The sequence below is a fragment of the Chiloscyllium punctatum genome, chromosome 19, assembly GCF_047496795.1.
Source record: "Chiloscyllium punctatum isolate Juve2018m chromosome 19, sChiPun1.3, whole genome shotgun sequence".
In the NCBI taxonomy this organism is placed as follows: Eukaryota; Metazoa; Chordata; class Chondrichthyes; order Orectolobiformes; family Hemiscylliidae; genus Chiloscyllium; species Chiloscyllium punctatum.
In genome coordinates this window covers 36588503-36614790 of record NC_092757.1, presented here as the reverse complement: position 1 = coordinate 36614790, position 26288 = coordinate 36588503, and the positions used below count along the sequence as shown (strand labels likewise).

The following is a 26288-nucleotide window of genomic DNA, read 5'->3' as shown; positions in this document are numbered from 1 at the left end:
CTCAGGACCTCAGACAGGGCTCCCTCAGGACCTCAGACAGGGCTCCCTCAGGACCTCAGACAGGGCTCCCTCAGGACCTCAGACAGGGCTCCCTCAGGACCTCAGACAGGGCTCCCTCAGGACCTCAGACAGGGCTGCCTCAGGACCTCAGACAGGGCTGCCTCAGGACCTCAGACAGGGCTGCCTCAGGACCTCAGACAGGGCTGCCTCAGGACCTCAGACAGGGCTGCCTCAGGACCTCAGACAGGGCTGCCTCAGGACCTCAGACAGGGCTGCCTCAGGACCTCAGACAGGGCTGCCTCAGGACCTCAGACAGGGCTGCCTCAATACCTCAGACAGGGCTGCCTCAATACCTCAGACAGGGCTGCCTCAATACCTCAGACAGGGCTGCCTCAATACCTCAGACAGGGCTGCCTCAATACCTCAGTGCACCCTCAACACCTCAAAGTGCTCTCTCAGGACCTCAGATAATGCTCCCTCAGTCCTCAGAAAGTGCACCCTCTATATGTCAGAAAGTGCTCCCTCAGTACCTCAGGTAGTGCTCCCTGAATACCTCAGCTCGCGCACCTTCAGTACCTCAGAAAATGCTCCATCATTACCTCAGTACACCCTCAGTACCTCAGAAAGTCTTCCCTCAATAACTCAGATCATGCTCCCTAAGTACCTCAGATAGTGCTCACTTAATACCTTAGAAAGTGCACTCTGTATATGTCAGAAAGTGCTCCCTCAGTACCTCAGATGCATGCTCAATACCTCAGAAGGAGCTCCCTCAATACCTCAGAAAGTGCTTCCTCAATACCACAGAGAGTGCACCCTCAGTATCTCAGATAGTACTGCCCAAATACCTCAGATAGTGCTCCCTCAATACCTCAGATAGATCTTCCTCAATGCCTCAGAAAGTGCTTCCTCAGCACCTCATAAAGTGCTCTCTCAGTACCTCAGAAAGTGCTCCCTTAGTACCTCAGATATTGCTCCCTCAGTACCTTAGAACGTGCTCCCTCAATACCACAGAAAATGCTCCCTCAGTACCTCGTATAATGCTCCCCCAATATGTCAGAAAGTGCTCACTCAATACCTCAGAAAGTGCTCCTTCAGTGTTTCAGAAAATTGCTTCCTCAACACCTCAAAGTGCTCCCTCAATACCTCAGATAGTGATCCCTCAGTACCTCAGAAAGAGCTTCTTCACTACCTCAGAAAGAGCTCCCTCAATACCTCAGGAAGTGCTCCCTCAGTACCTCAGTGCACCCTCAGTACCTCAGAAAGTGTTCCCTATATATATCAGATAGTGCACACTCAATACCTCAAAGTGTTCCCTGAATGCCTCAGATAGTGCTTCCTCAATACCTCAGATAGTGCATCCTCTATACCTCAAATTTGTGCTGCCTCAGTACCTCAGAAAGTGCGCCCTCAATACCTCAGAAAATTCTCCCTCAATAGCTCAGTGCACCCTCAGTACCTCAGAACGTGCTCCCTCACTACCTCCGAAAGTGCTCCCACAATATCTCAGTTAATGCACCCTCAATACCTCAGAAAAGGCTCCCTCAAATCCTCAGTGCACCCTCAATACCTCAGTGCTTCCAAAGTACCTCAGAAAGTGCTCCCTCAATACCTCAGATCGTGTTTGCTCAATACCTCAGAAAATTCTCCCTCAGTACCTCAGAAAGAGCTCCCTCAATTCCTCAGTGCATCCTCAATACCTCGGAAGGTGCTCCCTCAATACCTCAGTGCTTTCTCAATACTACATATAGTACACCCTCAATACCTCAGAAGGTTTCTTCCTCAGTACCACAGAAAGTGCTTCCTCAGCACCTCAGATAATGCTCCCTCAGTACATAAGATAATGTTCCCTCAATATGTTAGAAAGTGCTCCCTCAATACCTCAGATAGTGTTTACTCAATACCTCAGAAAGAGCTCCCTCAATACCTCAGGAAGTGCTCCCTCAGTACCTCAGAACATGCTCCCTCACTACCTCCGAAAGTGTTCCCACAATACCTCAGATAATGCACCCTCAATACCTCAGAAAAGGCTCCCTTGAATCCTCAGATAGTGCTCCCTCAATACCTCAGATCGTGCTTGCTCAATACCTCAGAATGTACTCCTCAGTACCTTAGAAAGTGCTTCCACAGTACTTCATAAAGTGCTCCATCAATACCTCAGATAGTGCTCCCTCAATACCTCAGAATGTACTCCTCAGTACCTCAGAAAGTGCTCCATCAATACCTCAGATAGTGCTCCCTCAATCTCAGATAGTGCTCCCTCAATACCTCAAATTTGTGCTGCCTCAATATCTTATATAATGCTCCCTCTCAGTGGGAGCAGCGGCTGAGTAAAAACGAACCTGGAAGACTACAGCTAAGGTAAAACAGTTTGTTTTAAAATTACTTACCTGTAGTGGGCAGTGGAGTTTTTTTTTCTCTCTCTTCACAGAGTGGGAGCAGCAGGGGAAGTGACGTCTACTAGAGGGGCAGCCGGGAAGGAAAGCAGTGAGTGTATAAATCAGAAAGGCGGCTAAACCCGAGATTCTACACTTTTTTAAGGTAAGGATTTTCTATTTCTTTACCAGTGACTGGTTAAAAATTTACTTTGTTTTTGTGTGTATATATTTAATTCTTTTTTAGGGAAAGACTATAGCAGAGAGGTATCAGAAAGTATTCTAACTCAAACTTGTGCAAAGTAACTAAGTAATTAATTAATTAAGCAGAGATGGCTGGGCAGGTGATGTGCTGTAGCTGTATGATGTGGAAGCTGGCTGATCCCATTGTGAATGGCAGTGACCACATCTGCAGCAAGTGTTGGTTGCTGGAAGAACCCAGGATCAGAGTTGATGATCTGGAATCTGAGCTTCAAACACTGCGGCACATCCGGGAGGAGGAGAGTTACCTGGACGCTTTGTTTCAGGAGGCAGTCACACCTGGGAGATTAAGTAATTCACATTCAGCTAGTGATCAGGCTCATCAGATTGTGACTGTAAGTGAGGCAGGTAGGGGGAACCTGAGTTCAGGAGTGGAGGAGCCTCAGCCCTTGACCTTGTCCAACAGGTACGAGATTCTTGCTCCCTGTTCGGGTGAAGAAAAGGGCTCTGGACAGGATGAGCCAACTGACCAAGGCACCATGGTGCAGAAGGCCATTCAAGAGGGGTGAGTTAATAGACAAGTAGTGGTTATTGGGGATTCTATAATTAGGGGGACAGACAGTATCCTTTGCATGCCGGATCGGGAGTCTTGCATGGTGTGTTGCCTGCCCGGTGCCAGGGTGCGGGACATCTCCGACCGGCTTGAAAGGATATTGGAGTGGGAGGGGGAGGATCCAGTTGTTGTGGTCCACGTTGGTACTAACAACATAGGCAAAGCTAGGGTGGAGGATCTGGGTGGCACGGTGGCACAGTGGTTAGCACTGCTGCCTCACAGCGCCAGAGACCCGGGTTCAATTCCCGCCTCAGGCGACTGACTGTGTGGAGTTTGCACGTTCTCCCCGTGTCTGCGTGGGTTTCCTCCGGGTGCTCCGGTTTCCTCCCACAGTCCAAAAACGTGCAGGTCAGGTGAATTGGCCATGCTAAATTGCTCGTAGTGTTAGGTAAGGGGTAAATGTAGGGGTATGGGTGGATTGCGCTTCGGCGGGTCGGTGTGGAGTTGTTGGGCTGAAGGGCCTGTTTCCACACTGTAAGTAATCTAATCTAATCTGTTTGGGGATTACGAAGCACTAGGCAGGAAATTGAAGCACAGGTCCTCAAGGGTCATAATCTCCAGATTACTGCCCGAGCCATGTGCCAATTGGCATAGGGACAAGAAAATTAGGCAAGTAAACATGTGGCTAAGGGATTGGTGTGGGAAAGAGGGATTCCACTTCATGGGGCATTGGCATCAGTTTTGGAACAGGGGGGATCTGTACCGTTGGGACGGTCTCCACCTGAACCGATCAGGTACAAATGTTCTAGCGAAGAGGATAAACAGGATGGTCAGTAGGACTTTAAACTTCTGAGTTGGGGGGAAGGGAAAGTGAAAGCGACAGGGAGTATGGCGTTAAATAGAAAGATAAGCAGCAAGATAGCATGTGTCCAGGCGGATTTAAAATTTAGGCAGACTGGGAATGCAGAAAAAAGCAAGGATAACTGAGGACATCATATGACTTCCAATATCTCTAATGATAAGAAAGTTAGCATTAAGGCACTTTACCTGAATGCTCGTAGCATTCATAACAAAGCAGATGACCTAATGGCACAGATCATAGTGAATGATTATGATGTGGTAGGTATCACAGAGACTTGGCTACAGGGGGGGTCAGGACTGTCAGTTAAACCTCCAACGATTTTCAACTTATTGAAAAGACAGGGAGGTCGGCAGAGGGGGTGGGGTTGCCTTGTTAGTTAAGAACAAAATTAAATCTATGGCACTGAATGACATAGGGTCGGATGATGTGGAGTCTGTGTGGGTGGAATTGAGGAACCACAAACGCAAAAAAACCAGAATTGGAGTTGTGTGCAGACCTCCTAACAGTGGTCAGGACCAGGGACGCAACATGTACCAGGAAATAGAGAAGGCATGTCAGAAAGGCAAGGTCATGGTGATCATGGGAGACTTCAATATGCAAGTGGACTGGGTAAATAATGTTGCCAGTGGATCCAAAGAAAGGGAATTCATGGAATGCTTACAGGATGGCTTTTTGGAACAGCTTTTCATGGTGCCCACAAGGGAGCAGGCTATTCTGGACCTCGTGCTTTGCAATGAACCAGACTTTATAAAAGATCTTAAAGTAAGGGAACCCTTAGGAAGCAGCGATCATAATATGGTAGAGTTCAGTCTGGAGTCTGAAAGAGAGAAGGCAAAATCGGATGTAATGGTGTTATAGTTAAATAAAGGTAATTATGAGGGCATGAGTGAGGAACTGACAAAAATAGACTGGAAGCAGAGGCTAGCGGGGAAGACAGTAGAGCAAAATTGGCAGGCGTTTGTGGGTATAATTGAGGACACTGTACAGAGGTTCATCCCCAAGAAAAGAAAGATTATCAAGGGAGGGATTAGACAGCCATGGCTGACAAAGGAAGTCAGGAAATGTATTAAAGAAAAAGAGAGATCCTATAAAGTGGCCAAGAGCAGTGGGAAATCAGAAGATTGGGAAGGCTACAAAAAACAAACAGAGGATAACAAAGAGAGTAATAAGGAAGGAGTGGATCAAATATGAAGGTAGGCCAGCCAGTAATATTACAAATGATAGTAAAGTTTCTTTCAATACATAAGAAACAAACGACAGGCAAAAGTAGACATTGGGCCACTTCAAACTGATGCTGGAAGCCTAGTGATGGGAGATAAGGGAAATAGCAGGAGAACTTAACAAGTACTTTGCGTCAGTTTTCACAGTGGAAGCCATGAGTAATATCCCAACAATTAGAGGGAGTCAGGGGGCTGAGTTGAGTATGATTGCCATTACAAAAGAGATAGTGCTAGAAAAGCTAAAAAGTCTTAAAATTGATAAATCTCCTGGCCCCGATGGGATACATCCTAGAGTTCTGAGAGAGGTGGCTGAGGCATTGGTTGAGATCTTCCAAGAGTCACTGGAGTCAGGGAAAGTCCCGGATGATTGGAAGATCGCTGTTGTAACCCCCTTGTTCAAGAAAGTATCAAGACAAAAGATGGAAAATTATAGGCCAATTAGCCTAACCTCGATTGTTGGTAAAATTCTAGAATCCATCATTAAGGATGAGATTTCTAAATTCTTAGAAGAACAGAGTCTGATCAGAACAAGTCAACATGGATTTAGTAAGGGGAGGTCATGCCTGACAAACCTGTTGGTATTCTTTGAAGAGGTGACAAGTAGGTTAGACCAGGGAAACCCAGTGGATGTGGTCTATCTAGACCTCCAAAAGGCCTTTAATAAGGTGCCACACGGGAGGCTGCTGAGCAAGGTGAGGGCCCATGGTGTTCGAGGGGAGCTACTGGGATGGATTGAGGATTGGCTGTCTGACAGAAGGCAGAGAGTTGGGATAAAAGGTTCTTTTTCAGAATGGCAGCCGGTGACGAGCGATATCCCACAGGGTTCAGTGTTGGGGCCACAGCTGTTCGCATTATATATTAATGATCTGGATGAAGGGACTGGGGAAATTCTAGCAAAGTTTGCCGATGATACGAAGTTAGGTGGACAGGCAGGTAGTACTGAGGAAGTGGGGAGGCTGCAGAAGGATCTAGACAGTTTGGGAGAGTGGTGCAGGAAATGGCTGATGGAATTCAACGTGAACAAATACGAGGTCTTGCACTTTGGCAAAAATAATAAAAGCACAGACTACTTTCTAAATGGTGAGAACATTCGTAAAGCCAAAGTACAAAGGGATCTGCGAGTGTTAGTTGAGGATTCTCTAAAGGTCAACATGCAGGTTGAATCTGTGATTAAGAAAGCGAATGCAATGTTGTAATTTATCTCAAGAGGGTTGGAATATAAAAGCACCGTTGTGCTACTGAGACTTTATAAAGCTCTGGTTAGGGCCCATTTGGAGTACTGTGTCCAGTTTTGGTCCCCACACCTCAGGAAGGACATACTGGCACTGGAAAGTGTCCAGCAGAGATTCACACGGATGATCCCTGGAATGACAGGTCTAGCATATGAGGAACAGCTGAGGATCCTGGGATTGTATTCATTGGAGTTTAGAAGATTTAGGGGAGACTTAATAGAGACGTACAAAATAATACATGGCTTGGAAAGGGTGGATGCTAGGAAATTGTTTCCGTTAGGTGAGGAGACTAGGACCCGTGGACTCAGCCTTAGAATTAGAGGGGGTAAATTCATGACAGAAATGCGGAGACATTTCTTCAGCCAGAGAGTGGTGGGCCTGTGGGATTCATTGCCGCATAGTGCAGTGGGACGCTAAATGTCTTCAAGGCAGAGATTGATAGATTCTTGTTGTCTCGGGGAATTAAGGGCTATGGGGAGAATGCGGGTAAGTGGAGTTGAAATACCCATCAGCCATGATTGAATGGCGGAGTGGACCCGATGGGCCGAATGGCCTTACTTCCACTCCTATGTCTTATGGTCTTATGGTCTTAAAGTGCTCACTCAATACCTCAAAGTGCTGCCTCAGTACTTCAGAAAATTGCTTCCTCAATACCTCAGGAAGTGCTCCCTCAGTACCTCAGATATTGCGCCCTCAATACCTCAGAAAAGGCTCCCTCACTACCTCAGTGCACCCTCAATTCCTCAGATAGTCCTTCCAAAGTACCTCATAAAGTGCTCCCACAGAACCTCAGAAATTGCTCCGTCAATACCTCAGTGCTTGCTCAATACCTCAGATAGTGCTCTGCAATACCTTAGAAAGTGCTTCAACAGTACCTCCGAGCTCCATCAATACCTCAGATCGTGCTCCCTCAATATCTCAGAATGTGCTCCCTCAATACCTCAAATTTGTGCTGCCTCAGTACTTCGGAACGTGCTCCCTCAATACCTCAGAAAGTGCACCCTCAATACCTCAAATAGTGCTTCTTCAGTACCTCAGATAATGCTCCCTCAGTACCTCAGATAGATCTTCCTCAACACCTCTAATTGTGCTCCCTCAGTACCTCAGATAGTGCTTCCTCAATACCTCACAAAGTGCTCCCTCAGTACCTCAGTGCTTCCTCAATACATCAGAAAGTGCACCCTCAATACCTCAGAAAGTGCTCCCTCAGAACCACATAAAATGCACCCTCAATACCTCCAAAAATTCTCCCTCAATACCTCAGAAAGTGCTCCCTCAATACCTCAGTGCTTCCTCAATACATCAGAAAGTGCTCCCTCAATACCTCAGAAGGAGCTTCCTTCATACCTCAGTGCACCCTGAGTACCTCATAAAGTGTTCCCTCAATATCTTAGATAGTGCACACTCAATACCTCAGTAAAGGCTCCCTCAAATCCTCAGATAGTGCTCCCTCAATACCTAAGGTAGTGCTTGCTCAATACCTCAGAAAGTGATCCGCAGTACCTCAGATAGTGCTCCATCAATACCTCAAATTTGTGCTGCCTCAGTACCTCAGAGTGGTCCCTCAATATCTTAGAAAGTGCTCCCTCAATACCTCAGATAATGCTCCCTCAGTACCTCAGAAAGAGCTCCTTCATTACTTCATATAGTGTTTCTTCAGTACCTCAGATAGTGCTTCCTCAGTACATCAGAAAGTGCACCCTCAATACCTCAGAAGGAGCTCCCTCAGTACCTCGGAAAGTGCTTCCTCAGAACCACATAAAGTGCTCCCTCAATGCCTCAGATAGTGCAGCCTCAGTACCTCAGAACGTGCTCCCTCACTACCTCCGAAAGTGCTCCTACAATACCTCAGATAATGCAGCCTCAATACCTCAGAAAATTCTCCCTCAGTACCTCAGAAAGTGCTCCCTCAATACCTCAGTGCACCCTCAGTACTTCAGACAGTGTTCCCTCAATACCTCAGATAATGCTCCCTCAGTACCTCAGAAAGGGCTCCCTCAATACCTCAGTCCGTCCCCAATACCTCAAAGTGCTCCCTCAGTACCTGAGAGCTCCCTCAGTACCTCAGAATGTGCTCCCTCACTACCTCCGAAAGTTCTCCCTTAATACCTCAGTGCACCCTCAATATCTCAGCAAATGCTTCCTCAGTACCTCAGAAAGTGCTCCCTCAATACCTCAGATATTGCTCCCTCAATGCCCCAGAACGTGCTCCCTCAATACCTCAAAAATGCTTCTTTTGAACCTCAGAAAGTGCTCCCTTAGTACCTCTGATATTGCTCACTCAGACCTCAGAAAGTGCTTCCTCAGTACCTCAGAAAGAGCTCCACCAATACCTCAGAAAGTGCTCCCTCAGTACATCCAATAGTCCGTTCCCCAATACTTCGGAAAATGCTCCCTCAATACTTCAGTGCACCATCAGTACCTCAGAACGTGCTCCCTCACTGCCTCCGAAAGCGCTCCCACAATACCTCAGATAATGCACCGCCAATACTTCAGAAAAGGCTCCCACAAATCCTCAGACAGTGCACCCTCAATACCTCAGAAAGTGCTTCCTCAGATCCTCAGAAAGTGCTCTCTCAGTACCGCTGAAAAGTGCTCCCTCAATACCTCAGAAAATGCTCCCTCAATACCTCAGATAGTGCACCCTCAGTACCTCAGCAACTGCTTCCTCAGTACCTCAAAAAGTGCTCGCTCAGTACCTCAGATAAAGCTCCCTCAATTCTTCAGATATTGCTCCCTCAATACTCAAGCACATGCTCCCTCAATACCTCAAAAATGCTTCCTCAGAACCTCAAAGTGCTCCCTTAGTATCTCTGATATTGCTCACTCAGACCTTAGAAAGTGTTCCCTCATTACCTCTGATAGTGCTCCCTCAATACCTCAAAGTGCTCCCTCAGTACATCAGATAGTACAATCCCCAATACTTCAGAAAATGCTCCCTCAGTACATCAGTACCTCAGAACGTGCACCCTCACTACCTCTGAACGTGCTCCCATAATACCTCAGATAATGCATCCTCAATACCTCAGAAAAGACTCTCTCAAATCCTCAGATAGTGCACCCTCAATACCGCAGATAGTGCTTCCAAAGTACCTCATAAAGTGATCCCTCAGTACCTCAGTGTTCCCTCAATAGCTCAGAAAGTGCTGCCTCAATACCTCTAATTGTGCTGCTTCAGTACCTCAGTGCTTCCTCAGTACCTCAGAAAGTGCTTCCTCAGTACCTCAGAAAGTGCTTCCTCAGTACCTCAGAAAGTGCTTCCTCAGTACCTCAGAAAGTGCTTCCTCAGTACCTCAGAAAGTGCTTCCTCAGTACCTCAGAAAGTGCTTCCTCAGTACCTCAGAAAGTGCTTCCTCAGTACCTCAGAAAGTGCTTCCTCAGTACCTCAGAAAGTGCTTCCTCAGTACCTCAGAAAGTGCTTCCTCAGTACCTCAGAAAGTGCTTCCTCAGTACCTCAGAAAGTGCTTCCTCAGTACTTCAGAAAGTGCTTCCTCAGTACCTCAGAAAGTGCTTCCTCAGTACCTCAGAAAGTGCTTCCTCAGTACCTCAGAAAGTGCTTCCTCAGTACCTCAGAAAGTGCTTCCTCAGTACCTCAGAAAGTGCTCCCTCAGTACCTCAGAAAGTGCTCCCTCAGTACCTCAGAAAGTGCTCCCTCAGTACCTCAGAAAGTGCTCCCTCAGTACCTCAGAAAGTGCTCCCTCAGTACCTCAGAAAGTGCTCCCTCAGTACCTCAGAAAGTGCTCCCTCAGTACCTCAGAAAGTGCTCCCTCAGTACCTCAGAAAGTGCTCCCTCAGTACCTCAGAAAGTGCTCCCTCAGTACCTCAGAAAGTGCTCCCTCAGTACCTCAGAAAGTGCTCCCTCAGTACCTCAGACAGTGCTCCCTCAGTACCTCAGACAGTGCTCCCTCAGTACCTCAGACAGTGCTCCCTCAGTACCTCAGACAGTGCTCCCTCAGTACCTCAGACAGTGCTCCCTCAGTACCTCAGACAGTGCTCCCTCAGTACCTCAGACAGTGCTCCCTCAGTACCTCAGACAGTGCTCCCTCAGTACCTCAGACAGTGCTCCCTCAGTACCTCAGACAGTGCTCCCTCAGTACCTCAGAAAGTGCTCCCTCAGTACCTCAGTGCTTCCTCAATACCTCATTATCTGAGGTATTGAGGGAGCACTTTCTGAGGTACTGAGCTAGCACCTTCTGAGGTACTTAGGAAGCAATATCTGGGGTATTGAGGTTTATCTATCTGAGATAGTGAGGGAGCACTTTCTGAGCTACTAAGGGTGCACTATCTGTGATATTGAGGGAGCATTTTTTGAGGTACTAAAGATGCACCATCTGTGGTCTTGAGGGAGTACTTTCTGGGTTACTGAGGGAGCATTTTCTGAGGTAGTGAAGGTGCACTATCTGAGTATTGTGGGAACACCTTCTGAGGTATGGAGGGAGATCTATCTGCGGTTTTGAGGAAGCAATATCTGAGATACTGAGGACACTTTATCTGAGGTATTGAGGCAGCACTTCCTGAGGTATTGAGGATGCAATATGTGAGGTATTGAGGGAGCAGTTTCTGTGGTACTGACAGAGCTATTTCTGAGGAATTGTGGTAGCACATCTGAGGTATTGAAGGTGCACTGTCTGAGGTATAGAGGGAGCACTTTCTGAGGTACTTAGGGACGGACTATCTGAGATATTGAGGGAGCACTATCTGAGGTATTAAGGTAGCACCTTCTGAAGTATTGATGGTGCACTATCTGAGATACTGAGGAAGCACCTTCTGAGCAATTGAGGGAGACATTTCTGAGGTATTGAGGAAGCACTATCTGAGGTACTGCGGAAGCACTATCTGATGTATTGAGAGAGCAATTTCTGAGGTATTCAGAGAGCACTATCTGAGGCATTGAGGGAGCATTTTCTGAGGTACTGTGAAATCACTTTGAGATATTGGGGGAGCACTATCTAAGCTACTGAAGGAGCTCTTTCTGAGGTATTGGGCAAGCACAACCTGAGGTGGTGAGGGAGCACTTTCTGAGTTACTGAGGGAGCACATTCTGAGGTATTTGGGGAGTGCTATCTGAGGTATTGAGGGACCATTTTTGAGGTACTGAAGGTGCACTATCTGTGGTATTGGGGAGCACTTTCTGAGGTATTGAGTAAGCACTGTCTAAGGTATTGATGGAGCACGTTCCGACGTAATGTGACAACACTATCTGAGGTACTGACGGAGAACTGTCTGAGGTATTGTGGAAGAACTGAGGTACTGAGCGAGAGCTTTCTGAGCTAATAAGGGAGCAGTGTCTGAGGTATTAAGGGAGAATTATCTGCGGTATTGAGGGAACACTTTCTCAGGTATTGAGGGAGATCTATCTGAGATACTGAGGGACAATTATCGGTACTATTGAGGGAGCACTTTCTGAGGTCCTGCGGGAGCACTTTCTGAGGTCCTGCGGGAGCACTTTCTGAGGTCCTGCGGGAGCACTTTCTGAGGTCCTGCGGGAGCACTTTCTGAGGTCCTGCGGGAGCACTTTCTGAGGTCCTGCGGGAGCACTTTCTGAGGTCCTGCGGGAGCACTTTCTGAGGTCCTGCGGGAGCACTTTCTGAGGTCCTGCGGGAGCACTTTCTGAGGTCCTGCGGGAGCACTTTCTGAGGTCCTGCGGGAGCACTTTCTGAGGTCCTGCGGGAGCACTTTCTGAGGTCCTGCGGGAGCACTTTCTGAGGTCCTGCGGGAGCACTTTCTGAGGTCCTGCGGGAGCACTTTCTGAGGTCCTGCGGGAGCACTTTCTGAGGTCCTGCGGGAGCACTTTCTGAGGTCCTGCGGGAGCACTTTCTGAGGTCCTGCGGGAGCACTTTCTGAGGTCCTGCGGGAGCACTTTCTGAGGTCCTGCGGGAGCACTATGTGGTGGTACAGAGTGCAGATCATTTCCTCAGGGTCCCTGAGGCACTCTGGTGTCCTAATTTGAAATGGAAGCCACTCCCCATTTCAGAAGATTCAGATCATTTTAACAATCAGTGAAAAATAACGTCAGGATGTGTCTGAAACATGGTTTGGGGGAAAACTTTCATCAATCACTTGTTGCTTGGAGATGCTTTAGAAAAGCAGGCACCCAAACAGATGAACGCTGTCGATGCAAGAGGTGGGGCACAGGAAGATCCAAGTCATCTGTAGCTGCTGTCTGTCTCCCTGGAGCAGTCATCATGTGAGATCAGGGTTCAGTCCTCGGAGAAATCATTTCTTCATCATTAGCTCAACCATGTGTTTACAGCCCTGTGTGTGTGTGTGTGTGTGTGTGTGTGTGTGTGTGTGTGTGTGTGAGAGAGAGAAACAGACACAGAGAGAGACTGTCCATGTTTGTGTGTGTATCAGAGAGTGGATGCATGTGTACCTCTGTGTGTCTGTATGTGTGTGTGTGTGAGTGAGAGAGAAAGTGTGTGTTTATGTGAGAGTGTGTGTCTGTGTGTGTTTGAGGAGGTGTGTGTCTGTGTGAGAATGTGTATGTGTGTGTGTCTGTGTGCGAGAGAGAGTGAGTATGTCTGTGTGTGTGTGTGTGTCTGTGTGTGATTCCTGAAGAAGGGCTTATGCCTGAAACGTCGATTCTCCTGCTCCTTGGATGCTGCCTGACCTGCTGCGCTTTTCCAGCAACACATTTTTCAGCTCGTGTCTGTGTGTGTGTTGTCTGTGTGTGTGAGAGAGAGAGAGAGTGTCCGAGAGAGTGTGTGCCTGTGTATGTGCGTATGAGAGACAGTGGGTGTCTGTGTGTGAGAGAGTGCCTGTGTGTGTGTGTGTATGAGAGAGTGTATCTGTGTGTGGAAGAGTATGTCTGTGTGTATGTGTGAGAGCGAGATTGTGTCTGTGCGTGTGTGAGAGAGAGAGTGTCTGTATGTGTGTGTGAGAGAGAATGCGTCTGTGTATGTATTTGAGGGAGCGTGTATCTGTGTGTGTGTGTGTTTGAGGGAGTGTGTGTCTATGTGTGGGTCCTTTGTTTATGTGTGTGTGAGAGAGAGAGTGTGTCTGTGTGTGTTTGAGGGAGCGTGTGTCTGTGTGTGTCGGTGTTTGAGGGAGTGTGTGTAAACTAGCCAGTCTTATTGTGTGCCCAGCTGCTGTTTCAGGTGAATTGGTCCTTGTGTCTCCAAAGACAAAATCTGTCAGGGAGGCTTAACTGGGGTAAAGAGAGTGCTGTTCATTCCAGTGGGAATTCATCCAGTAAACCTTCCCCACACACAAACATCCCTCTGGCAATGCAGTGAATAGTCCTGCACACAGTGCTTCAGGTACAAACCAAAGTAATGTAACCGTAGTCTTACCAGAGCATGGGACAGTTCCACATTAGAGAGCGGTGTCTGGTGGGGATTTAATCAGAGGGTCACCATGGCCCAGCTGAGGGGAGAGGTTGGGAAGGAGACTCCTTCAGAGTAACTCGTGCTGGTGTGGTAAGCTAACTGACCAGCCAACTGAGCTAACTGACCTCACTCCAGGGGCATGTCCTGTATAATCCAATCATAGCCAGCCTGCACCTCAATAGGAGACAGAAGCAAGGCCATTCGGCCCCCACCCTAACCCAGAAGGGAGAGCACAGGAAGCTGATGAAGGAAACAAGCCCCTCCCATGTGGCCTTCGGAAATGGAGCTGGAGGACAGAGCACATCTGGCCTGCTGTTTGCTTCCCCGAGACTGGCCTGCTCCACCTTACAGTGAGAGACTGAGGAGAATCTCGAGGAGATTTCACTTCTCACTGAGAGGCTGCAACTCCAATCCAAATCAGGCCCGTTCCCTCCGAGACTCACGGAAGAGTGCAGCACTCTTCAGATCAGGGCCTTGTGGAGTCATAACCTCCAGTGTGGGGGCCAAGAGCTGGGAGATAGCGTTAAGAACATAAGACCATCCGAAATAGGAACAGGAGGAGACCATTCAGCCCCTCAAGCCTGCTCTGGCATTCAATAGGATTGTGGGTAATTCAACATTTGATTTGGGAACTGAAACTAGGACAATACAGAGACGGAGAATCAAATTATTCTGCCATGAGGAATCGTCAGACAAAAGCGCGCGTGCGCGCACACACACACACACACACACACACACGAATTGTGGGATTCAGGCTGTCTCTGGGAACGGGGAGAGACAAAGGAGCAAAATGCTAGAGAGGGATCTGATCCCACAGATTTCACGGCTTCCCTCTCTCTCTGCAGCTCTCATGTCTATTTCTGCGTTCCCAGTTCTCTCTCCCACATCTTTCCTTCAATCCCTATCTCTCAACATCCTTCACATCTCTGTCCTGTTTACATTTCCCAGTAGATTCCCTTCCCCCTTTGTCACCTCACCAGGTTTTTCAGGAATGCTTAATCATTCAGTCTTTCACACCTTGCTAACACCTTGCTCATCTCTCTCTGCATCTGTCTCTCAGCTCTGTGGGATCTTGCTATTCCTGTCTGTACATCATTCTAGCCACATCACAGCTCCCACCACCACCCCACTCTCTCAGCTCTATCTCTCTTCTGTTGCAACTCCTCTCTCTCTCTCTGTCCTATATCTTTCCCTGGGATTTCTGTCTTGCTGTCTGTCTGAACTTCTCTCCCTGTCTTTCTCTCCCCATTTTCACCTTGTATCTGTCTGACATTGTATTTCTCTTCCTGGAGTTTCACTCTCTCTCTCTGTCTGTCTCTGTCCTGCTCTCTCTCAGTTCTTCTCACTTCCTCTACCCCCCTCTGCCTGTCTGTCTTTCTCTTGTTCTCTCCCTCCCTCTCACTGTCTGTCCATCTATCTCTCTTTCTCTCCTATAGTTTCTCTCCCTCTTTCTCCCTGGACCCCTCTGCTCTGTCCCAGTGACTGGGGGAAGGGGCATTGGGAAGAGCTTGCCTCAGTGGCTGGTCTCTCCCAGGATTTACCCCCACTGTGGGGAGGGGGTGAGTGGAAGGAACATGAAGTACGTTTCTGAGTCAGTCTGAAATAGAGAGAAAGAGAAAGGGAGAGTGACAAAAAGAGAAAGAAGCATGGAGAGAGTGGAGATGGAGAAAGTGGAGAGAGAGAAATGGGCAGTAAGAGTCAAGGAGGTGGAGTGAGAAAAGGACAGGGGGAGAGAGAGAGAGAGAGTGAGAAGGACATATATGGAAGGAGAAGGACAGTGTGTGTACTTGGCGATGGTTTTAGAGTGGGATCTTGCTGTGCATTACAGCAGTCAGTGCAGAGACTAACTCGCCTTTTGACTATGTCCTCCCGCCCAGGGGCTGTGAGTCTGCATGGGAAGGGGGACAGTGGGAGACATGGAGGGAGTGGGACAGCCAGAGACAGGGGGAGGGTTTGATGGGTTTTGGGGCGGGGTTTTGGGGTTGGTGGAAAAAGGAGGGGCTGATGTCAGAGAGAGAGTTGGAGGGAGGGATAGCATGTGATGCAAAATCTGAGACAGGGTGGAGAAGAGGTCTCCACACGAAGGTTGGTCAATGAGGCCATTCAGGGGCCAATCCTGAGGATCCTGAACCGGACCAGGATCATTTAATAGGCAGGGGGGGATGAGGGGCAGAAAGGACTTCCATCTGTGATACAAACCTTCTGTAATTCTGGGACTGGGATCTTGCTGTACAATAACATAGTCCCAGGCCAGTCAGTCAACCCAGACTCATTTACCGGTGTGAGAAAGTGAGGACTGCAGATGCTGGAGAGTCAGAGTTACAAAGTGAGGAGCTGGAGAAGCACAGCAGGTCAGGCAGGAGAGTCGATGGTTCAGGCCTGACCTGCTGGGCTTTTCCAGCTCCACACTTTTCCACTCAACACCCTCTGCCCCAGGGAGTGGGACTCACAGCAATGTTGGGGGCAGCAAGATTATTGAGGGAGGGGCATATTCGTGAGGTAGGTATTTGGGAGTGTGGGATATCAGTAGGATTAGTGTTACTTCTGCAATTCCATTTTACAAAGGAGGTGAACTCACACCAGTGGGTAATTGTTTTAGCCAAGAGCTGAGTCAACAAGAATGGAAACGATGTGGAGGAAATATATAATTGTTTTTATATTAGCTAAAACTCTATGTCAGAAGGTAGACATTATGGGCAAGTAGATAAGATGTTGTGAGGGGATGAAGTTAAGCTAGATACGCCTGTACAAACAGTAGATATAAACATGTGCTTCCCACTTTTACAAAAACACAGGAACAAACCCCAATTAAAAGGGTCATAGGGATCAGAACGGCCTCGGGAAAGACACAGATGAAGGGGGTAGATAATGATGAAGAAGGGATATGCCTAACAATGACCTATAACAGGGTAAGGTCAAACAGCCTTGTGAGACCAGAAATAAGCATTTTATCACAGACAAGGCCGGATAAGGCAAGAGGTAAACAGGGGTAATGGGGGCTGGTCTTAGGGAAGTGGACGATGTAAGCAGGGGAGGGAGCAGTGTAAAACAATAGACATCAAATCATATAAATGTTATGTATGAATTGAATTTAGTGTGTGTATGTCTTTTGCCTCTTAGACACGGGACAACACACCCACTTGCAAGTGTAAAATAAATGACACTATTGATTCAGATCTTGTCTCGGACTGAAATTATTGAAGTGAGTGGGCTTTGTTTCTCACAATTGGGGGCTCGTCCGGGATTTTCTTCCATCACCGGGGGGAGTGGCTGGCCTTGGACACTGGGAAGACGCGTCCCGTTCCCCATTGAGGAGCGGTCTCGTGTCCTGGTTTGGTCTGCTCCCTTGGGCGACTGGTACGAATCCCACAAGAGAGACATCTGAATCAGACAGTGATAGGAGCTCGATAGACAATACGGCACAAAGGGGCCAGGCAACTCTGTGCACAGACCAAGGTAAGAAACCTGACTTTTAAGTATTGCCTTGGTGGCCGGGATTGAGTTTTAGTAGTTAATAAGGGACTAACGAAGGAACTCAGTATGGGTTGTGCCGTGGGTAAGGAAAAACCTCCGGGAAAAACAAAAGAAGGAAAAAGCAATGGAATTGGAGGCGGGGTCCCTTACAACATACCTCCAGAAAATCCTTTGGGGAGGATGTTGTGGAATTGGCAAAATAATACTTGTACAGGGGAAAAAGATGATTAAATATTGTTGCTTCATATGGACTAAGGAATCCATTCTTCGTCCCGCCTCTTTTGGCCAAAGTACAGGTCGGACAAAGACTGGGTTTGTAAATATCTGAATTTATTTGTCAATGAGTGAGAGAGAGAGAGAGAGAGAGAATGAAAAGAGCTGTACAGCTGGTAGAAAGTTTAACCCTTTGTGATTTGGTTTGAATGCACATTTGTTTGTTGGTGATTGAATGTTTGCGTTTTATTCCCTGGAGCTTGAGTTCCGGGACTGTTTTGAATCTGATTTTTATTGTGGAAACTTAACATGATTTCTTTTAAGGTTAAGGATTCTATAGAGATTATGAAAAAAAAGAATGATACCTCCTGTTCTTCTTACAGGTCATGACTGCCTTACGATCAGTATCTAACTAATCTCTTTTATCTTTACATAAAAGCGATTTATGGAGGACAGTTGAAGTTTCAGTTCAACATTAGATTGTAGTAAAAACAAGATCCTATGGTTAATATTTGTGACCTTGGATTCGCCCATTGTTCATGCATTAGAAGTTTTTTCTTTAAACTTGAAGAGACAAATAATTTTAAGGCAGCTCTGATTATTTCACGACCTATAGTATTGTAATTGAGCAATGATTGGTCAGCACTACTTAAGAAAACTAATTTTGGATTTAAATTAAGGGACTAAAACTGGGTGATTACAGTGGATTTCAAAATTGAGAACTGTATGCATTTTACATTTTGAATATTAAATACTGAATAAATGAACGTAAATATATAAATATATTTACAAATTTGGAACAGGCTTTAAAGTTAGTCAAGCATGAATTGATGAATTGGTGTTTGAAGTTATGGGGAGCTAGAAATATTGCAATATTTCATTAAAAAAAAAAGAAAGAGGGGAAGAACGTAATGACTTATCCCCTTCGGGAGGTAACAATAGGGGACAAAGATTGGGTTTGTAAGTGCCCCCCTCAGCAGTGGGGAGGTCAGAATATTTAAAAAAGAAATGAAGGTCCTGGTTGAGGATCTGGTAGGGTTGTCTGAACAAACTGATCAATTTTTGGGGCCCAGTCTGTATACCTGGGCTGAGTTAATGTCTATTTTGAATATACTATTTACTGGGGAAGAAAGGGGACTTATATGGGGAGCAGCCATTAAAATATGGGACAGGGAACATCCGATTGGAGATGGGGATGCTGGAGAGGGAGAGGTGAAGTTTCCCCTCAGAGACCCCCAGTGGGAAAATCAAAATCCAGAGCATAGAGAAGAAATGAGGGAATTGAAAGACCTGATTCTAAAAGGAATAAAAGAGGCAGTTCCGAAGTCACAGAATTTGACTAAAGTCTTTGAAGTTAGACAGGAGAAAGATGAGACTCCTTCAGCTTTTTTTTGCAGAGATTAAGAGACTCAATGTGGAAATATTCTGGAATGAACCCTGAGAACCCAGTGGCACAGGGTCTTTTGAAAGTACATTTTTGTGACAAAGGAATGGCCAGACATACAGAGAAAGATACAGCAAATAGAAGGGTGGAGTGAAAAGCCATTCGATGAATTGTTAAGAGAGGCACAGAAAGTGTTTGTAAAGAGAGAGGATGAGAGACAGAAACAGAAGGTGAAAATGATGGTAGCTGCGGTTGATGAGGTAGTTAAAGAAAAGAGTGGAACCAATATTGAGCAACTGGAGCGGTGGGTGGCAGCATGTAGGACAGAGAGGAAGGGGGAAAGGGAGAGAGAGAGAGAGAGGACAAGGGGGAGTATTTGATAGAGGGTTCGAGCGACAGGGGCAGAGCTGGAGGTCTCCACAGGCAGGATGCTATTATTGCGGAAAGATAGGGCATTTTAAGCGGGAATGTCCGGCTCTGAAAAGGGAAGAGAGGGCAATTCCGCTTATGAATTTTGATGAAGAATAGGGGTGTCAGGGGTTCCTGCCCTCGGGGGCCCACCAGGAACCCTTGATAAACCTGAAGGTGGGACCCTATAAGGAAGAGGTAGTCTTCCTAGTAGATACGGGGGCAGCACGGTCATCACTGAATTTTAAACCAAAGAAAGTAGGAATGTCAACACGGTCAATTACTGTTTCGGGGTTAAAAAGGGGAAGGATTTACTGTTCCAGTATTTGAACCTATGATGATAGAAGGTCCTAAGGATAGGGTCACAGGGGAACTGTTGTATATCCCTGATATAGGAAGTAACTTATTAAGGAGAGATTTAATTATCCTCTTAGGACTGGGGATTGGAATTCAGGAAAAAGAATTAGTTGTACAAAAGGCAATGTTGGCAGAGGATGTGGAGAGAGAGATAGACCCTATTGTATGGGCTAGGGAAGGGAATTGTGGAAAACTACAGATCCCCCCCCCTTGAAATAAATTTAAAAAGGAAAGGGGATGTTGTCTGTGAGCGACAATATCCCATTTCCATTGAAGGTAATCGACGACTGCAGCCAGTAATTGAAGGATTGATTAGAGATGGATTGTTGGAGCCATGTATGTCTCCTTATAATACCCCAATTCTACCAGTGCGGAAATCCGATGGAAATTATCGATTGATGCAGGATTTGAGAACATTAAATCGAACAGTACAGATCAGGCACCCAGTGGTGCCAAACCCCTCTACGTTATTAAGTGAGATCCCTCATGACCACAAATGGTTTAGTGTGATAGATTTAAAGGATGCCTTTTGGGCTTGTCCCTTGGCAGAGGAAGGTAGGAATTTGTTTGCCTTTGAGTGGGAAGACCCTAAGACAGGACAGCAACAGCAATACCAGTGTACTGTGCTTCCCCAGGGGTTTACGGAATCCCCAAATTTATTTGGACAGATGTTAGAACAAGTATCGGAGAAATTTAGCAGCCCCAAGGGGACTACCCTGTTGCAGTATGTAGACGACCTCTTAGTAACAGGAAAAAGAAGAGAAAGAGTAGTAGAAGCCACTAACAAATTATTGAATTTCCTGGGCCAGCAGGGACTGCGGGTATCTAAAAACAAACTACAATATGTGGAGGGAGAAGTGAAATACTTGGGACATTTAGTTAGTGAGGGAAAGCGAAAGATAAGCCTGGAACGGATAGAGGGAATAGTGGGAATGCCGCTGCCCAGCACTAAAAGGGAGTTACGCAAATGTTTGGGTCTAACGGGTTATTGCAGATTGTGGATTGATTCCTATGCACTGAAGACTAAGAAATTATATCTCAAACTATTAGAGGGGGAACCAAAATGTCTAAGTTGGGATGATGAGGCAAAAGAGATCTGATCCATGCCCCCGTGTTAGCCTTACCTTCCCTCTTTGCTACCGTGGATAAGGGAGTGGTTTTGGGAGTATTAACCCAGAGGTGGGGGAAGGGATTAGTACATGAAGAATTGATTAAACGGGTCTTGGAGTCCCTATTACTTCCCCGAGAAATAGCAGTAGTGCATGTAAATGGTCATCAGAAAGGAAATGAACTAGAGGTTAGGGGAAATAGATTAGCCGATGAGGTGGCTAAGGAAGCAGCCCTGAACCCACAAGAATTGGTGATTCATTCCCTAATACCTACTGTTCCAGGTCCTCGGGAAGCTCCTATATTTACTGAAAGTGGAGAAAAAGAATTGAGAGATTTAGGGGCTGTAAAAACAGCAGACGGGCCTTGGAGGTTACCTGATGGAAGGGAAATGTTAAACAAAATGATGATGCAAGAGATTATGGCTGTCCTACACCAAGCCATTGGGGAGTACAAGCAATGTGTGATTTAGTTCTTAGGGAATATGGATGTAAAGGAATATATACAATTGCTAAACAAATATGTGAGGGATGTATCATATGCAAAAAGGTAAATAAGAAAGTCTTGAGAAAACAGACCCCGGGAGGAAGAGACCCAGGATTGAGACCTTTCCAGAGTATACAAGTAGATTGTACTGAACTCCCCAGGGTAGGCAGACTAAAATATATGCTGGTCATAGTAGATCATTTATCTGGTTGGGTTGAGGCATACCCCCTAGCTACCGCCACTGCGAGTGGGGTGTCTAAAACAATATTGGAGCACATAATTCCCCGATATGGGCTCGTGAACCATATTGATTCCGATCAAGGAACACACTTTACTTCTAAAGTGTTACAGGGGGTAATGAAAGGGTTGGGAATTTCCTGGGAGTTCCATACTCAATGGCACCCGCCATTATCGGGAAGGGTTGAGAGAATGAACCAAACACTCAAACGACAGCTCTCTAAACTGATAATAGGAACCAGACTCCCTTGGATCAAATGTTTACCTATAGCTCTCTTGCGAGTACGAACAGCCCCAGGGAAAGATTTGGGACTATCCCCCTATGAAATCTTATTTGGATTACCTTACTTGGGAACGAATGGAGAATTGCCAATTCCCGAAACTAAAGATTTGTTTTTAAAGAAGTATATACTGGGTTTGTCCTCCTCTTTGTCTTTCCTAAGGAAACAGGGTTTATTGGCACAGACTCCACCCCTTGAATTCACCGTTCATCCCATCCGGCCGGGCGATTGGATCTTAGTAAAATCATGGACAGAGACTAAATTGCAGCCGGACTGGGAAGGGCCGTACCAGGCTCTTTTGACTACCAAAACGGCAATAAGGACGGCGGAGAAAGGCTGGACTCATTACACTCGGATCAAAGGGTCAGTGGAATCTCCAGTTGAGGAAGAAGTCTGGACAGCCGAATCAACGCAAGATTCGCTGAAACTCAGGCTAAAGAGACTTTGAGTAACTGATTATACAGTGGCGACGCGAGCGCGGGATTATTTCTGTAAGATTGTATATTAAGTCTTTTTGTGCTTCAGCATGATGTTTAGAATACTGGGAATGCTTAGAGTTATGATGCTAGCTCTCTTAGTATTGGCATTTCATCAAATATCATTTTCATATGTATTATTAACGGTTCCTGAATCTGATAACCCACAAGTAATAGACGCTGATGTATGTAGCTTAGTAAATTGTGGGGACGTAGATAATCAGAGACAGTATCGCAGCTCTGAGATACATCTTAAGTCCTATGGGGATGGCCTTGGGGATGGTACTTGGTATAATGGTCTCGTCACAGTACACCAGACCCCCTTCCGACCAGCTCACGATTGCCCTGATAAAAAGTGTAACCCAATATACCTAACAATAAGGAAAACCACATGGCACGAAACAATCCTGGGTGGGGGGGGGGCACCCATGAGATACAATGAAATGAAATGTTTGGGATAGAAATGAAAGCAAATGGGAAGGATTTCTTGGGCTATTGTTTTTGAATTAGCGTAGGACAGGGAAAACGGGTAGAACTACTGGGTAATAAGATACAATCTTTCATCCCTCCCGCTGATCCTAAAGTAGTAAAATTTATAGAGGTAAAGGACTTGAAACAGACCATTGAAATAGAAACTGGGTACGGGGATGCAAATGCCTGGGTTGAATGGGTAAAGTATACTGTAAAAAGTCTGAACAAAAGCAATTGCTATGCATGTGCCTCCGGTCGACCAGTGGCCCAGGTGGTTCCCTTTCCGCTCGGGTGGAAGCGAGACAGGAAGGGCATGATATGTATGATAGCCCTGTATCAGGATGAGACTGCGTGGAATGATAGGAATTGTACCTCCCTATCTCTGATGTTCCCTCCCTTGGAGAAGAAAGATGTAAAAGTTCCCCCCCTGTTTTCTGCCGCAGTTGGAAATCACACATCGTGTGTGTAGACGAGGTACAAGTTAGTCGAAAGATTTGGGGGAGCTGAAACTATGTACAGAGATTAAGAATGTCTCCGAAACGGAGAAGGGAGGGAACTACTCAGCATTAAAGGTTCCCCGAGCGGATCTGTGGTGGTACTGTGGAGGCAAAATATTGAGACCCACCCTACCTCCGGATTGGAGAGGGATATGTGCAATTGTACAATTGGCAATTCCATTTACCCTGGCATTTGAGAAGGAAAACAAAGGAGGGAAAAAGGGAAGGGGTAAGAGATTACTGTTAGACACTTCTTTCGATGACAGGATTTATCTTGATTCGGTAGGAGTCCCTAGGGGAGTACCGGATGAATTTAAGGCTCGTAACCAGATTGCAGCAGGCTTTGAGTCAGCTCTCTTTTGGTGGGTAACAATTAATAAAAATGATCATACCCTGTATACGAGGACTCACCCAAAGGTTGATTGAAACAGCCTTAATGAAACAGATGCCCCTAAAAGGGAATCAGGCTGAAGGACTTTATCGACTAAATAATGAGCAGATGAGTGAGACCAAGATGGATGAAATCTCTGGGATGATGCTTGCGAATTTCGGGAGCGATGCTTAAAAATAAAATATTTGCAGAAGATAACAAATGGTAATTAAAAGAAAGAGGGGGAATTGTGGGATATCAGTAGGATTAGTGTTACTTCTGCAATTCCATTTTACAAAGGAGGTGAACTCACACCAGTGGGTAATTGTTTTAGCCAAGAGCTGAGTCAACAAGAATGGAAACGATGTGGAGGAAATATATAATTGTTTTTATATTAGCTAAAACTCTATGTCAGAAGGTAGACATTATGGGCAAGTAGATAAGATGTTGTGAGGGGATGAAGTTAAGCTAGATACGCCTGTACAAACAGTAGATATAAACATGTGCTTCCCACTTTTACAAAAACACAGGAACAAACCCCAATTAAAAGGGTCATAGGGATCAGAACGGCCTCGGGAAAGACACAGATGAAGGGGGTAGATAATGATGAAGAAGGGATATGCCTAACAATGACCTATAACAGGGTAAGGTCAAACAGCCTTGTGAGACCAGAAATAAGCATTTTATCACAGACAAGGCCGGATAAGGCAAGAGGTAAACAGGGGTAATGGGGGCCGGTCTTAGGGAAGTGGACGATGTAAGCAGGGGAGGGAGCAGTGTAAAACAATAGACATCAAATCATATAAATGTTATGTATGAATTGAATTTAGTGTGTGTATGTCTTTTGCCTCTTAGACACGGGACAACACACCCACTTGCAAGTGTAAAATAAATGACACTATTGATTCAGATCTTGTCTCGGACTGAAATTATTGAAGTGAGTGGGCTTTGTTTCTCACAGGAGGAAAAATATTTGAGGAAGGGGATAAATTTGGGAGGAGAGTGAAAACGAGGAGCAAGATATTTTTAGGGGGTTCAAAATTGGGTGAGCACTTTCTGGTCTGAAATAAAGAAAAAAAGAAAGGGAGGGTGAGAAAAAGAGAGGTAGAGAGAGTGGGGATGGAGAAGGGGGATGAGAGAAAGATGGGGCAGAGACCGACAGTGAGAGGGAGGGTGTGAGAGGCAGATTGAGAGAAAGAGACAGAGACAGACAGGGAGAGAGAAGGGGAAGTCAGACTGAGACAAAGGCATTAAAGCATGGACAGACTGAAGGGTGACACTCAGTATTCTAGTTGGTTCCAGCTCTCTCTCTCTCTCAATGGTTTTTCACACTCCCTCTCTCCCATGCTCCTGGGGTTTGCTTCAGCTTGTCTCTCTCCCTCTCTCTGAATGGTGAGCTGGTCTCTGTCCGTTGCCATGTTGGTCACCTCAGAAAGCCTCCAGAAATTTCAAGAGATCAGCCTGCAGGTAATCCCTGGTTTTGTTCATTTCTGGATGGTTTCCCTGAACTTTCTATACCTCTGGCCAATTCGGAGAATCAGTTGATAGTTTGAAGCGTGGCTAATCATTTGGATGGCTTGTTCCTGTTAGTTTCTTTGTGTAGCAGGACCCGGTGCCTTCCTGTCTGAGCCTTTTTTGTTTGGTGGAGTCGTTGTTAGGGACAAGTCTGCCCAGGAGAACAAGGTAAAAACAATGACTGCAGATGCTGAAAATCAAATACTGGATTAGTGGTGCTGGAAGAGCACAGCAGTTCAGGCAGCATCCAACGAGCAGCGAAATCAACGTTTCGGGCAAAAGCCCTTCACCAGGAGAACTGTTGCCTTTTACATTATGCTGATGGGATAACCATCTGGCTGCTGTCTGGCTTTTGTGATTTGGGAGTATAACTTGTCCAATATACCCAGCATCTCTCGGCTGTCTATCTGTGTTTTAGCAAGGAGGCCGCAACATTTCACCCATTCCCCCTCCCCCACCCAGTCTTTTGAATAGAAAGAAGCTTATACAATGAATTACAAACCTAATTTTAAAAGCTGGTTATGTTTGTTGTCAGAGTAGCCTGCTGTTTGAGTGAAAGCCATTTTATACATTGGTCAAACCGATTGTCATATGGCTGATAAGTGATATCATAGAATCCCTACAGAGCAGAAACAGGCCCTTCAGCCCATCGAGTCCACAATGACCCTCTGAAGAGAATCCAACTCAGATCCATCCTCTGATGATATCCCTGAAACCCCACATTTCCCATGGCTGTTCCAGCTCACCTGAATATCCCTCGACACTACGGGCAATCTGTCAAAAATGCCCACCATTGAACACTGGGAGAAAACCCATGCAGATGTAGGGAGAATGTACGAACTCCACGCAGACAGTCGCTCAAGAGTGGAATCAAACCCAGGTCTCTGACACTGTGAGGTAACAGTGCTAACCACTGAGGGACTGTGGCTCTCCTAACTGTTTCAACAAAACGCATTCCGTTCTGAGAATCCATACAGAATTGTGTGAGAAACAAAGCTCACACACCTCAATAATTGCAGTCCGAGACAAAATCTGAATCAGCAGTGTCCTTTATTTTACACTTGCAAGTGGGTGAGATGTCCAGTGCCTATAAGGTAGAGGACATACACTCACCAAGTTCAATTCATACATAATATTTATATGATTTGATGTCTTTTGTTTTACATTGCTCCTCCCCTGTTTACATCTTCCACTTCCCTAAGACCAGTCCCCATTACCCCTGTTTATCTCTTGCCTTATCCGGC

The 26288-nt window shown here is 46.2% G+C and overlaps 1 long non-coding RNA gene across 2 annotated transcripts in view; it reads left to right on the top strand.

Moving 5' to 3' along the window:
• Positions 1-24433, top strand: part of LOC140491271 (uncharacterized) — a 40033-nt gene extending 15600 nt beyond the window's left edge. For both annotated transcript variants that reach the window (XR_011963259.1, XR_011963260.1), the window contains exons 3-5: positions 2429-2538; positions 16889-17224; positions 21878-24433. This is a non-coding gene — a long non-coding RNA (uncharacterized lncRNA). The remainder of the gene's footprint in view (positions 1-2428; positions 2539-16888; positions 17225-21877) is intronic.
• The last annotated feature ends 1855 nt before the right edge of the window (positions 24434-26288 follow it).